Source organism: Lycorma delicatula, chromosome 10, assembly GCF_047948215.1.
Source record: "Lycorma delicatula isolate Av1 chromosome 10, ASM4794821v1, whole genome shotgun sequence".
Taxonomy (NCBI): Eukaryota; Metazoa; Arthropoda; class Insecta; order Hemiptera; family Fulgoridae; genus Lycorma; species Lycorma delicatula.
The window spans coordinates 83,135,071-83,148,400 of record NC_134464.1 but is presented as its reverse complement, the minus strand read 5'-3'; the positions used below and the strand labels follow the sequence as shown (position 1 = coordinate 83,148,400).

The 13,330-nt window shown below is 28.9% G+C and overlaps 1 protein-coding gene across 3 annotated transcripts in view; it reads right to left on the bottom strand.

Moving 5' to 3' along the window:
* Atf3 (Activating transcription factor 3) overlaps window positions 1-13,330 on the bottom strand; it is a 234,770-nt gene that overhangs the window by 84,163 nt on the left and 137,277 nt on the right. Inside the window, exon 2 of one of the 3 annotated variants that reach the window (XM_075377027.1) lies at window positions 1,783-1,855. The exons of the other annotated variants lie outside the window; for them this stretch is intronic. The gene's annotated coding sequence lies outside the window, so the exon portion shown is untranslated. The remainder of the gene's footprint in view (window positions 1-1,782; window positions 1,856-13,330) is intronic. 3 annotated transcript variants of the gene reach the window in all.

The window sequence follows — 13,330 nt, the reverse complement described above, 5'->3', positions numbered from 1 at the left end:
CTTGATCACAGACATCCAGTAAAAGAGACTGTACCACTCTTTAAAAAACTATCTATATACAGATATAACTCAAGTACAATGAAAATAGAATAAATGTTGCTTCCTTGTCTTGATAAATGGTATACTCTTTGTTACAATAATGCATGCAACCAATAATATAATAATAATCATAAATAAATTGTGAAATAAAAACTTTTATAACTTTATTTGCCGTTGTTATTTTTTTACAACATTGTAAGTGTATACAGACTTCTTAACATATATTTTATTGCAGAAGATAAAATACGAACAGAATTTTAAATTAAAAAACATTAAACTGATGCCAGTAAAAAAATAATGAATCCATGATAGCGGTCAATACAATCAAATATTAATATAAAAAAGCCGTTTATATTTAAGCAAGTTCCAACTTCATTATGAATTCTTCTTGTGTAGATAATTTAATGCTTAAAAATATAAATCAAACAATTGAATTGGCACATGTAATACATATTTGTGCAATGCTTGCAACATTAAGTTCGATTATAATTATATTTTATTGATTGGTTTAAATACGGTTTACGGTAGCTTTTCAATAATATTTATTTAAGGAGGAGGAGTAAAAGAGAGTGGAAGGGGAGTATATAGAAGGGGTAAGTGAAAGAATGGAAGAAGAAAAGATATTAAGACATAAAATATAAACTGTTTAACAAGCAATATAGTAAAATTTAATAAAATCCCCCCACTTTATGGGCGTCGACCTTTGTTTAAAACTGTGTCACTACTTATTAAAGAAAACCATGAGCTTAGTAGTGATAAGATTAACCAGTCCAGGAACAGACTGTACACCCTTTTAAAAGTATTAAGTTTTTAAATTAAAAACTTTTTTTTTAATTTGTATGAAACCAGTTTTATTTGCAGGTAATCGATAAACAGTTGGTATTTGCTCTACCAGTTTCAAGATATTTTGCTAAATAATTTTCAATGATTACATTTAAATTACCGATAAATATTAATTTGTCAAACGATATAATCCAACAATGAACATTAAAGTATACATCCTGATGTACTATTTTTGTTAAACAAAGTAAATGAAATTGTTGCTTTAATCTATCGTCTCAGTTATTTTATTTTTAAGATTCTGATAATTATTAATTAACTTAGGTACTAGAACTAGAATTATGTAATTTTAAAGTAAAGATTTTCTCTAGAAAGCACTGCGGTGTAAACTAAATGAAGCTGAAACATCTAGGTATAAACACTCCCCCTACATTTTGATTGGTTTAACTTACCAATGTATATAGCAGAATGTTTGGCTTGGTGAAAAAGCAACTGTAAACCACAAAATTTCACATTTCTTTTAGTAACCCTGGCATTAGATAACTGTTATTCTTCGGCACAATTATGCCAGTTTTTAGGTGTAACTTATATCTCGTATTAGATTGCCTACAATCTTTACTTAACGTCCATACTTATTTCTTTAATAAAACTTAATATTTTTATAAATTTTTAAACAAATTTCATGAAAAATATGCCAAAATTTGAAAATTGCAGGATATAAAAATGTACAGTGTTGAATTTTTTGTGAGTCGAGAGCTAATAAAAATATTACACTGCCTTTAATTGTACATCTGACATATATAATAATTTTTCAGAAAACTCAAAAATATTTTTTAAAGTTATAGTTCGTTGTATTGACAAACATTTATTATTGTATATTTATTCATAAATTAATTATGAAATAATTACAAATATAAATGAACCTGAAGAGTTTGTGTAATTTAGTTGGAGTTTTTAACTTACCATACAATTCTGGAAATGGACAAGGGTTTTCCTTAGGGAACCATGAGCCTTTTCTCATGTGTATCTTTAATATCTGAGGAAAAGAAAATATTTTTACAGTAATAACATTTTACATAAAGAATGTAGGCTACGCTAGTCTACAGTAAAAAAAAATTGTAATGTAATTAAAAATAAATAATTAATTTTATTATAATGTTTACAGTTAATTTTATTTTTTCTGTTTTATAAAATACATAATTTATTTTATGCACAGGAAAAAGACAGATATAAACTTTTTCTTAATATTATATAATGAAATAAATGCTTCTTTAATGGAAAATACTTTTGTATTTCTTTTAAAAGATCTACCAAGGCCAAACAGAATGTATGAGCACATAAAAAAGGATTATTTTTATGACATATTTTATAATTCTATAATAAAATTTATGATAATTAGGAAAAAATCCTTATAACTTTTAAGTATATTGAAATAACATTAATGTGAAAAGAAAATTCAATTAATAATAGAAGTGCCGAAGAAGAAAAAAAAACAGTTAAGAATGATATAAAAATATCATAAAATTAGAAAAAATCCAATAAAATCTTCATAAGGAAATTATGAATTGTAGGTAGTAAAAACACACTACATGGGAGAAGGTGGTGTAGAATTAGGAGAAAGAGGAAGGAGGTATAAATGTGAGAGAGAGAGAGAGAGAGAGAGAGAGAAAGAAAGAAGAACATGTGATCATGTGTGTTGAATGAATTTTAAGTTAAAGCTAAAAGCTGAACACACATATGCAAATATATATATATATATATATATATATATATATAAATATTTATTAAACATCATAATAGATTACTTAAAAAAGTAAATAAATAAGTAAAAATCAGTTGCCTTGCTTTTTGAGATGATCTAACACTCCTCAAAAATCATAAGATGCAGTTTCCCAAATTAACAACGACCTAAAAGAAAATCAGAAAACAAGACTTGCAAATTTTCTTCTCAAAAACAGGAAGAAATAAAGACCAAATTTGGAAAAATAAATGTCACAACCCAATTTAAATATTTAGGAGAACAATAAATAAAAATGGAACAGACTAAGAAATTTTAGAAATTTGGAAAAACCAATTAGAAAAATTAAAATTCTTAACCAAAGTAATTTATAACAAAAAGAAATATCTACAAATACAAAATTGAGGCAATACAATACTCTTATTGTATGTGTACAGTAATGTATATGGAATTGAAAAAACAAATCGAAATGGCCTAGAAAATCATCTTTAAACAAATTCAAAATCCTAAGTGAATTTATAAAAGCATCAATGCCAGGTGATCTCCGTTGAATTGTTCACAGAGCTTAATAACTTTAGTATATCGGTATGCCAACTTTTTTAAACTGAAATGAAAATAGGTTGTATTCAGACCTAAAAATGTGTGATCTTTGCCTTGTTCACTGCAGAACTCTTTGAATTACACTTGGAGGAAATTTCTGTTAGTGCCATTCCACTTTTATTTCAGTTTTTCTTGCAAAGCAAAAAATTAATCTGTTCTCCACTCTTTGGGAGCATTTTGTGTTTTTTTGTGCTTTCAGCTAGAAAAGTAATGAATACTAATACAAATTTCAGTTATTCATTTTTACTTCTTAAGATACTAAAAATAAATTAATTTTTGTAACTTTGTGGAATTAAATTTACCAAAAGCAGAAATAAATAACTGTTCCAGTGAGATCATTAAAAAGAATACTTTTCCTTGCATGATATATTAAAAAGAGACTTTGGAATGTGAATGTGCAGCAAAATTAAGATTTATATTTTTTTATTTTGTAGTGGTCTGTAGGAACAGAGACTACATACATCAATATCGTTTCTTTTATGCTTCCTTTCATCTCCTGCATCTTCTTAGAGGGCATTCATTTTTCTCCTTCTACTGCTCTTTCTTCCTTTATCAACAAGAACCTTGCATTATAAATTTATTTTAAGATAGTAGATACTCTATATATCTTCAAATTACTGCATGGATCCACTGATAGTAATTTCCCTCATCGGTGTAAAAAACCTTTTTGAAGAGAGAAAAGGTAAACTTTATTCAAAAACTATGATGATTTGTTATGTAAAGTTGAAATTTTTGAAACAAGTATTTCATATTAAAATTATGGGTGCTATCATTAATAAATTTGTTATATGTATAAATTTAGAAAGTAGGAAAAAAATGTTCCTCATATCAAGGTCATAATTTTTATCTTTGTTTTATTTTAAAAGCATTATATCACAATTAACTTTTTACCTTTTATTTTATACTTACATAAATTTATTAATCCTATTATGATTACTAACGATAATTTTTCATTAAATGAAATGAATATATAAGTATAAATAAAGAGCTGTTTAGCAAAATTTAATCTTTATATTTGTAGAAGAAATAAAATAATCATAATGATAAAACAACGTACAGGAAAATAAACAACCACGACCAAATTATTTGAAAAAGAAAATCCTAATCAACAGAGAATAATTATAGAATATTGATAAGGAGCAGAAATTTGTATAATCAATTGATGTAAAATATTTCTTCCTTTGTGTAATTAAAACTTGTAAAAAAAACACAACATTATTACAATATTTTATTATTACTGCATAATTAAAAATTCAGTTTATGTATGTTCAGTGTATGAAGAATGTAAATGAAGTGTAGTCTTGTACAGTCTCAAGTCGATCATTCCTGAGATGTGTGGTTAATTCCAACCACCAAAGTACAGACTAGTATCCACAATCTAGTATTCAAATCTGTATTTTAAGATTTTTTGTTTTGCTTGATGAATTAATTCACAGAGAAACTTCTTACACAGAAGCTTATACTTGAGAATATGGAAATTAAATTTTACAACATATGAAAAATGCCATGTCTGACCACTAAGTTTCAAACCCAGGACCTTTGAATGAAGGACTGAGATACTACCACTCCACCACTGACAAAGTGGTGGTCTCTCTCTCTCTCTCTCTATATATATATATATATATATATATAGAGAGAGAGAGAGAGAGAGAAAATGAACACAAATATAAGTTTGATAAAACATTAAAAAACTGAACATTATGGAAGTTCACAAGATTTAACTTTTCCTTTTTCCCTTCTTCCCTTCTCCCTATTTATCTTTTTCCATTTTTTGCAAAAATACTTCTTTCACATAACTAATATATATTCTGAATAGAGCCAAATCGAACCATAAATGCAATTTTTCCAAATATCTCAACCCCAGTACCAGCTAGCGTGTCCAAACTAATTCAGAAACCTTCGCGGGCGTGTGCACAACTCACCAAAGTTTCAGTAATGGAATAGGAACGCATACGGGATAAACAAACAAACATTCATTTATATATATATATACATATAAGATATGTACAAATAAGTAGAACAATGCAAAATTTATAATTTCTAATCAAGAAATGATGTGTTATTTAATGTTACAACAAGCAAGTTGTTAATTATAAGAGTATCATAACATAGCTATAACTTATAAATTACTTCATCAGATGGAAATAAATAAATAAAGACTAAGAGATAATTCTATTGAATATTACAATTTCCTTGACTGAAACTGTGGACAGCACTGAAGAGTTACTCTCTAGTGATTAATCAGCCAAGACTTTTTATTTATAAGGGCAATTGAAAACAGATATTAATAATTGCATTTGTAAAGAAAAAATCTACAATTATTTTTAAATTTTGGTTTCCATTTTCTTTTTCTTTCAGAGGTGGGTGAATGAATAACCAAGTCACAAAATTACCGTCCATAACAAAAAGACTAAATGATTAAAAATAATATTAAAATATCCAAGAAAATATATATCATTTATCAATAAATCTAAATCTTTTAAAGGATCTGGAGATCTTGGGTAAAAAAAAATGGAGAAGGAAAAAAAATGGTGAAAGAAACTAAAGGATATAAATAAACGATGGAAGAGAAAGGAAGAACAGGTTGAATGGAATGTAAGTAGAATAGGAAAAGGTGGGATGAAAAAAGAAGTAGCAGATAAAATAGCCTATGTAAAGATGGAAGAGTAAAATAGCAGAATATATTGGTATGGAATAAACCAGAAGAAAGAATACTTGTTGAGAATGATAAATGATAACAGAATGAAGAAGAATAACCGAGATAGAATAAACTCATTTTATAAAAGGCTGTTAGATGTCACAACCCTAACGGTTGAAGATTACAATACACAATGTACTGAATTTGTATTCTAAATGACTTAAAAAAAATTTTTAGAGGTTTTCAGTTCAACCCCTTTGTATGTATGTATACACATTGTAGGTATAAATGATCTGAAGAGCACTTCATTACAACACTCCCAAAATAAATATAACCATTCTCAAGAAAATATTCTATTCCAAGATTATTAGGGAAAGAGAAGAGTGAAGTGCTTCCCATTTCCTTCTTTAGACTCAAATATGTTGTAGCAAATCAGCATACCGTTAGAATTCAGTGTTATTGGGCATTAAAAATAACAGTTACATATTTTTTTTTTTTACAAAAAAGATGATTGTATATTGATCATTATGCTCAGAAAAAGTAATTGATGCTTCCACAACTTCTTAAGTTTTACATACATCATCATCATTATACGGTGAGCTGACCTTTTTTTCCCACTCCCTGTACTTTTTTGCTACCTTTGTATGGATAATTCTCACCAACATCTTTGATAACGCAGCTGAATTCTCCCAAGCAAATTTCCCTTTGTTGCAAGAATTGGTCGCACTTAAACATCATATCCATCCTTTTGCAATACTCACACTCAGCGGGTCTCATTGCCCACCAAAGCAATGCTTTGAGGCAACTGTAACCAGTCTCCTGACTGGTTCCTATCTCCTAGGTTCCTATCTCCTGGTTCTCCTGACCCAGTTCCTACTGGGTCAACAAATATCCCAGTTTCCCAAGCATGCGGTCAAGCCATCTCTGTAGATCTGGGATCAATCTATAGATTTATCTTCCCTATTTTGACTGCTCCCTCTTTACACTTGTGAGCAAATGATGCCTCAATTCCACCTTACACCGTGGTACTTCAAATCCTTCTTTCAAATAATGAGGTCCAAAAGTGCAAGTCCAGCCATTACATAGGCAGCATCACCCTGTTACTTGTCCTAAGGCAGGTCAATTACACAGTGTAAAACCAAATTCTTCCTATTCACAGTTAAATATATAAGTTCCTGACAACTATCAATTCCTCTTAGATCATCTTTGATGTTTACTATTTTCCTTCTGTAAACGTGCTAGAACTGTTTTAATCAATCCATCTCTTCTAATGATATGTTTCAGCCTTATTTCTCTACACTGAACTGCTCTGAAGTAAGTTTTCCTACTTTTATTTATTCTTCTTGTTACTTAATCTCTCAATCTGTTAATCCACAAATTTTTTTCCAATCTCCTCTACACTAACATTTAAAATATCTCAGCCTTTCATCCCTTAATATCCGTATTTAACATCCATTGTACACTTGTTACATAACATTTCATCAATTATGAAGATAACTGATTATTGAAGATAATATAAACAGATGTAAGCAAATCTTCATTCGCTTACATCTGTTTATATTTGAAACATCTTGCTGTCATTTTTTAAATTTAACTGCTATTAGATCATTTTAATGAGTGCAAAGTGAAAGTTGCACAAGTAACATCTTACTCATCAAAATACTGGAAGAAAAAGCAACCCTCTTTCTGATACTTTAAATTAAGTCATAAGAGTACCTAACCCACTGGGTTGATCAAGTGGCGAACACGTCTTCGCAAATCCGCTGATTTTGAAGTTGAGAGTTCCAACGTTCAAATCGTAGTAAAGACAGTTACTTTTATACGGATTTGAATACTAGATTGTGGATACCGGTGTTCTTTGGTGGTTGGGTTTTAAATTAACCACACACCTCATAAATGGTCGACCTGAGACTGTACAAGACTACACTTCACTTACACTCATACATATCATCCTCATTCATGTTTTGAAGTAATATCTGACGGTGATTCCTGGAGGGGCTAAACAAGAAAAAAAAAGTCATAAGAACTAATGAATATCTAAAGAAACAAGTTATTATACAATCCATTACATAAATTATAAGCGAAAATAAAAAGGCAAGAAAACAGAAAAGTGGTAGCGTCTTGTCCTTTTATCTGGAGGTCTTGTATTTGAATCCTGTTCAGGCATGGCATTTTTCATACGCTAAAAAATTCCATTCCCATATACCTCTCAGCACAGGATTCAACCTTTTATGTGGTATAATAAAAAAATTATCTTGAGCAGTAATTTATTGAATTAAGCGGATAGAAAACAAAAAATCATAATATACTCATACTTGACATAATAAATATTTTTATTAAAACTATCATACATGTTATTTTTTTAAATGAATTTTGTATTATAAATTTACAAGGAGATTGACAAATTTTTATTGTATATGTTGAAATTTGAGTACGTTTCCATTAAAAATTCCCATAATATCATTCAAATTATTATATGTAATGAATATAGCAATAACCATAAAAGCTTAATTTTATAATACAATTCTCAATAATGAACTATAAATTCTAAACATAAAACATACACTTTGATATTCTCCTATAAAGATAATCTTCCCCATTTAGCAACCAGTATTTACAACACAATCGTGAATTTATTAGCTATATAAATATTTTATTACACAAAATTAAAAACATGTAAAGTAGTAATATTCATGTGTAAACATTTCAAAATAATTTGCAAAAAAAAGAAAAAGTTCACTGGATATTTTCTAAATCTGTTATTTTATTATAGTTTATAAACATTGCTGCTGTATTTTAATATATAAATAATATAAATCTTCTGATACGGTAATTATTATTTTTCATAGCTTGATTTTAATTCATGACTGGAGTCTGGAATTCTTTATAATTTAATCCATCATAAACTTCTTCAAACAAATACATCCTACTAAATATATATATATATATATATATATATATATATATATATATATATATATATATAATTAAACTGTTCTTAAAATTTAACCGTTTTGGAATCGATACTTAAATTAGGAGTAAAAATAAAACAACCATTATTCCCGCCCCTCTTGATTTGGGGGGGGGGGGGGGGAATTAATAAACAAATTATATTTTTTTAAAGGAAAATTTTGTAAAAGTCTCTTTTATCCAATGTTGTAAAATGTTATTTAAAATAAGCATTAAAGAAACGACGATCTTTAGTATGCCTAAAGAGAAAAAAAAACAACACTTCTTGTATTTGCATAACAAATCTATTCGTAAAATATGCAAGAATTAATAAAAATTAAAAAAAAGAATAACGGGACAACAAAAGAAAGAGATTTTTGTAAAACAGGGGGGAGGAATTATAAATAATTTTTTACTTAACACGGAATAATTAATTAATTTTTCCACGAAAACATTTTAAATATAGGAATTACATAAAGGTTAATAAATAAAAAGCATAAATATGAGTATGTTCAATTTGCCCGTGAAAATTTATTTTTTCAAGAAATGTTTCGCTTACGGTAACTGGAAAAATTTATAATGGCATATTTTTTAATATAAAGGTGATGGACAATTTTTAAGTAGAATTTTTCAAAAAAACTATGGTAATATCGTTTCTAGACAAATACTTTCGTTTTAGAGTTATATGCAATCAAATTTATAAAAACGTAAAAATCACGATAGTAATAAAATGAGGTAAACACTTAGTAGTAACTTTTTTTATTTCATATTGCCTAAGAATTACATCCAAACAAACATTAAGTAGTTAATGTTGAAATTAATAGCCCATTACTAATAATAACAGCCTTCACAATAATAAATAACACTGATAAATGTTCAATTACTACCGCAATTTCTCAGTTTTTGCAATTTTGATTGCTTATAAGTCGAAAACGAAAGCATTTATCGACTAACTGTTTTTGTCATCGTTTTTTCTCGTAACATTTTACATTAAAATCATGTATAAAATGCACCTTCTTTCTATTTAAAAAAAACTTACTTGGATACCACATGACTTCCTTGTACGCCTATTAAATACACATACACATTTTTTTTAAATGTGTAAAAGTGTATAAAATTTTATTTCATTAATAACTTCTGATATTTTTTTTATTGTTATAATTGAATTATTATTTATTGCAATTTTTTTTTACAATCAGAGGTTAATAATTATTAATAATAAATCAATATATTTAAATTACAAAAAAAAAAGTTAAAAAAAGAAGATGAAGTCGGATTTGAGCCGATGTGCCTTCCCCTTGTAAGATCCACATATTTCATTAATTAAAATTTTACTTGGCTATAATTCTGGAACCAACGAAAATAAGTACCACTTACGAAATATAGTCGAAAATCTCTCAATGAGGGTTTATTACTGCAGTTAAGAAAAAGTCAATAATTCATTTTTTGGAAGATTTTGGGCTTTTCTGGATGATTTTGATCCAGTCGATTACAATCAAACGGGGAGGTACACAACTAGATGTTACAATAGTCCTAAACCCAAAATTTCAACATCCTTCGACTAATCGTTTTTGAGTTATGCGAGATACATACGTACGCCGAAACTTCTTTCGTTCTTTACTTCGTACAAGGAAGTAAGCAACGTTTGATTCAATATGACGCATAAAAATCTCAAACCCACTATTAGGTAGTAATTTTCTAACTATGTAGATGGACATTTTTTCTACCCTCTAGCCTACCTCAGTTTTGAAATATGAAGCCGTTTCTTAAATTAGTATCACTCTACATTGCACTCTACGGGCTAAAATGATTTAATTTGAATGACATCATCACACACCCAATATCCAGGGGATCCCTTGGCTGAGGAGGAGTAATTAAAAAATTTTAAATGGAAAAGGTTGAATTGTGACATAATTAAAATTTTTTTCATCGTAAAAAATTGGCATAAAAAAATTTGAACTACGGCAATCCTAATCAAAATAGTATGTTCTTTAGCTAATTACAAAAGTGGTCTAAAAAGTACTGCATTATTTAATAAGTTAAAACTAAATTTATTTCAGAAATAAAACAATCTATTACTGTGATATAATTAAATTGCTTTGAAATGACAACCAGGAAAGCTTCCATTAAACTGAAAATATCAAGAACAAATTTATGAAAGATTTTAAAGGTGTTAAGTAAATAAATATTATCGATCAAACTTAATTCGTACACATCGTAAAGTAAATTTGGAAAGGTGCAATTCTGTGAGAAATTAATAATTCTTTGTGAAGCAGATTCTTTCATTTCTTTAGCTGGTCTGATGAAATATGTCTCATATCGGATAGCCTAGAAAACCGGCATAATTATATTTATTAGTACAATGAAAATCTTTGGTAACTATGCAATATAAAGCGTAAAAAAGTAAATTAATATTTCGGAAAGGGTCACAAAAAAAAATGTGTACGGATCACTTTTTCGACGCTAATATAACAGGCGATACATTATTTGAGATATGTTATTCCCGAGATGTTAAACTAGCAACGTTTAACAATCGTCGTCCACAAAATTGGCAGAAAATCTGAGCAACTTCCATTCGTATTTTTTAAGTTACCAACAATCTACGTCAAACTCTTCTTTGAATAGTTCTGACTTTTTTTTTTTAACCTCCGGGTCCGCAGTCTCAGGTAATTCTTTACGGAGAGGATGAGATGAGTGTTTTGATGTGTGTGAAAAATGCCATGCCTGACCGGGATTCGAACCCAGGACCTCCGGGTGAAAGGCCAAGACGCTACAACTCGCGCCACGGAGGCCGGCACGGACCAACGGAACAATTGCATTTGACACCTTGCTATTTTTTTGTTCAAGGGAACCAACAAAGATATAAAATTTTCTACAAATTCAAATGATCTGGACCGCCTCAAAGTTAATTTTATAAATCTATTGGAAAATATTTATAATTTAATGGGCGGAAAGACGAAAATTTAAACATTTCTTCTGATTTACGAGAACATTAAACGTGAAAATAATAAAACAGTTTTTTAAATGCTTAATTCCCTGCATAGAGCTCGAAGTTTGTACCGTGGGAATATGAAATGGAAATGCTATTCCTGACCGGGATTCAAACCTGGGACCTCTGGATGAACGGTCGAAACGCAATCACTCTCCCACGGAGATCGGCATGTTTATTTTATTTACTTTTTTCAGTACCTAAAAAAAAAAAAATTGACTTTTAGCCTACCGATATATATATTTCTAATTGAGGATATGTCTAATTTGATTCCTGGCATCATAGCTCTAGAACTATCCTGCAAGAATGAAAGAAAATATCCTTAAAAACAAAAAATAGGGTATATATTAATTTTTATTTCTCGACATTACATGAGCCAGACTCCCCCATCAAAAAAAAGAGAAAAAAAGTAGAGGTTATGTTCGTACCTGTGTTGGCCTATTTGAAGCTTAATAATTTTTGATTGGATTAACCGATTTTGGTGAAATTTTGTAGAGCGACTAGTATGTTTGGGGCAATTCTTTTTTGTAAATTTTGAGGTCTATATCTCTAGAGGGTGGGGTAGATAGTTTTACTCCAGAATAGTTGGAGTAAATGTTCTCAGAATTTCGCAAACATATCTCACTTTATATTAAGCTCAGTACAATATGCGTAGATGCTTAACTTACCATTTAAAAATAAAAATTTCTCCAAAGTTCTCCCTTTCTCGTAAATCGAAAAGTTATTTTTTTATTTATTGCATATTTTTAATTGAATTTTTTTTTTAGTGCAACTAGCACCAAAAAAATACTTTGAGGCAATATTGGTGGTAGGGTAAGGAAACCGAATAAACTTTAAAAATATAATTTTTTGAAATCTTTAAAACTTTTAATATCAACAATAATAATAATAATAATAATTCTACCCTACTAAAGAGCATTTGTACGTCTGTTTGTCTGTATGTGTCCGTCCCCGCTTAAAGCCAGCCGAGCTCTAGCTTAGAACCGGAATGTACCGATCACAAACGGAAAATCCCGATTCGTTAGTACATGTCTCATAGTGGTCAGGTGTATACTTTCTATATAATTATATATCGATATATCGCATATGTATATATCAATAGATACGTGAAATATATACTAATAATATACCTTTTTATTTATGTGATTGTTTTTCTACATAAAATAATGAACTAAATCCAAAAAGTAGTACCGGAATAAACCGATCACTATCGGAAAATCTCGATTCGTTAGTATCAATTTCTGGAGTTAAATTTGTAATTTAACTTTCGTTATATCATATTTCATCAATCAAAAAAAAAAATATTTTTGCACAAGAGGAAGTCAATTTTGACCACCTAATAATTCCATTCTGCGACGTCGCCCGCCAGGGAAACCCGCCCGGAGGGCGTGCCTACGTAGCCCCTGCAGCTAGTAATAATAATACTACAATAAGATTTCATCATAAATCATCCCCACGCCAAAAAAAAAATCTCAAGTAATTTATTATTGGTTGTATATGTTTCAGTTGAATTTTTTTTCTTCTTCTATTTAATACAGTAAAAGTAGAATAATAAAAAGATTTTCTTTGGAAGTTATTGTGTGGGTGGAGGAGGAGA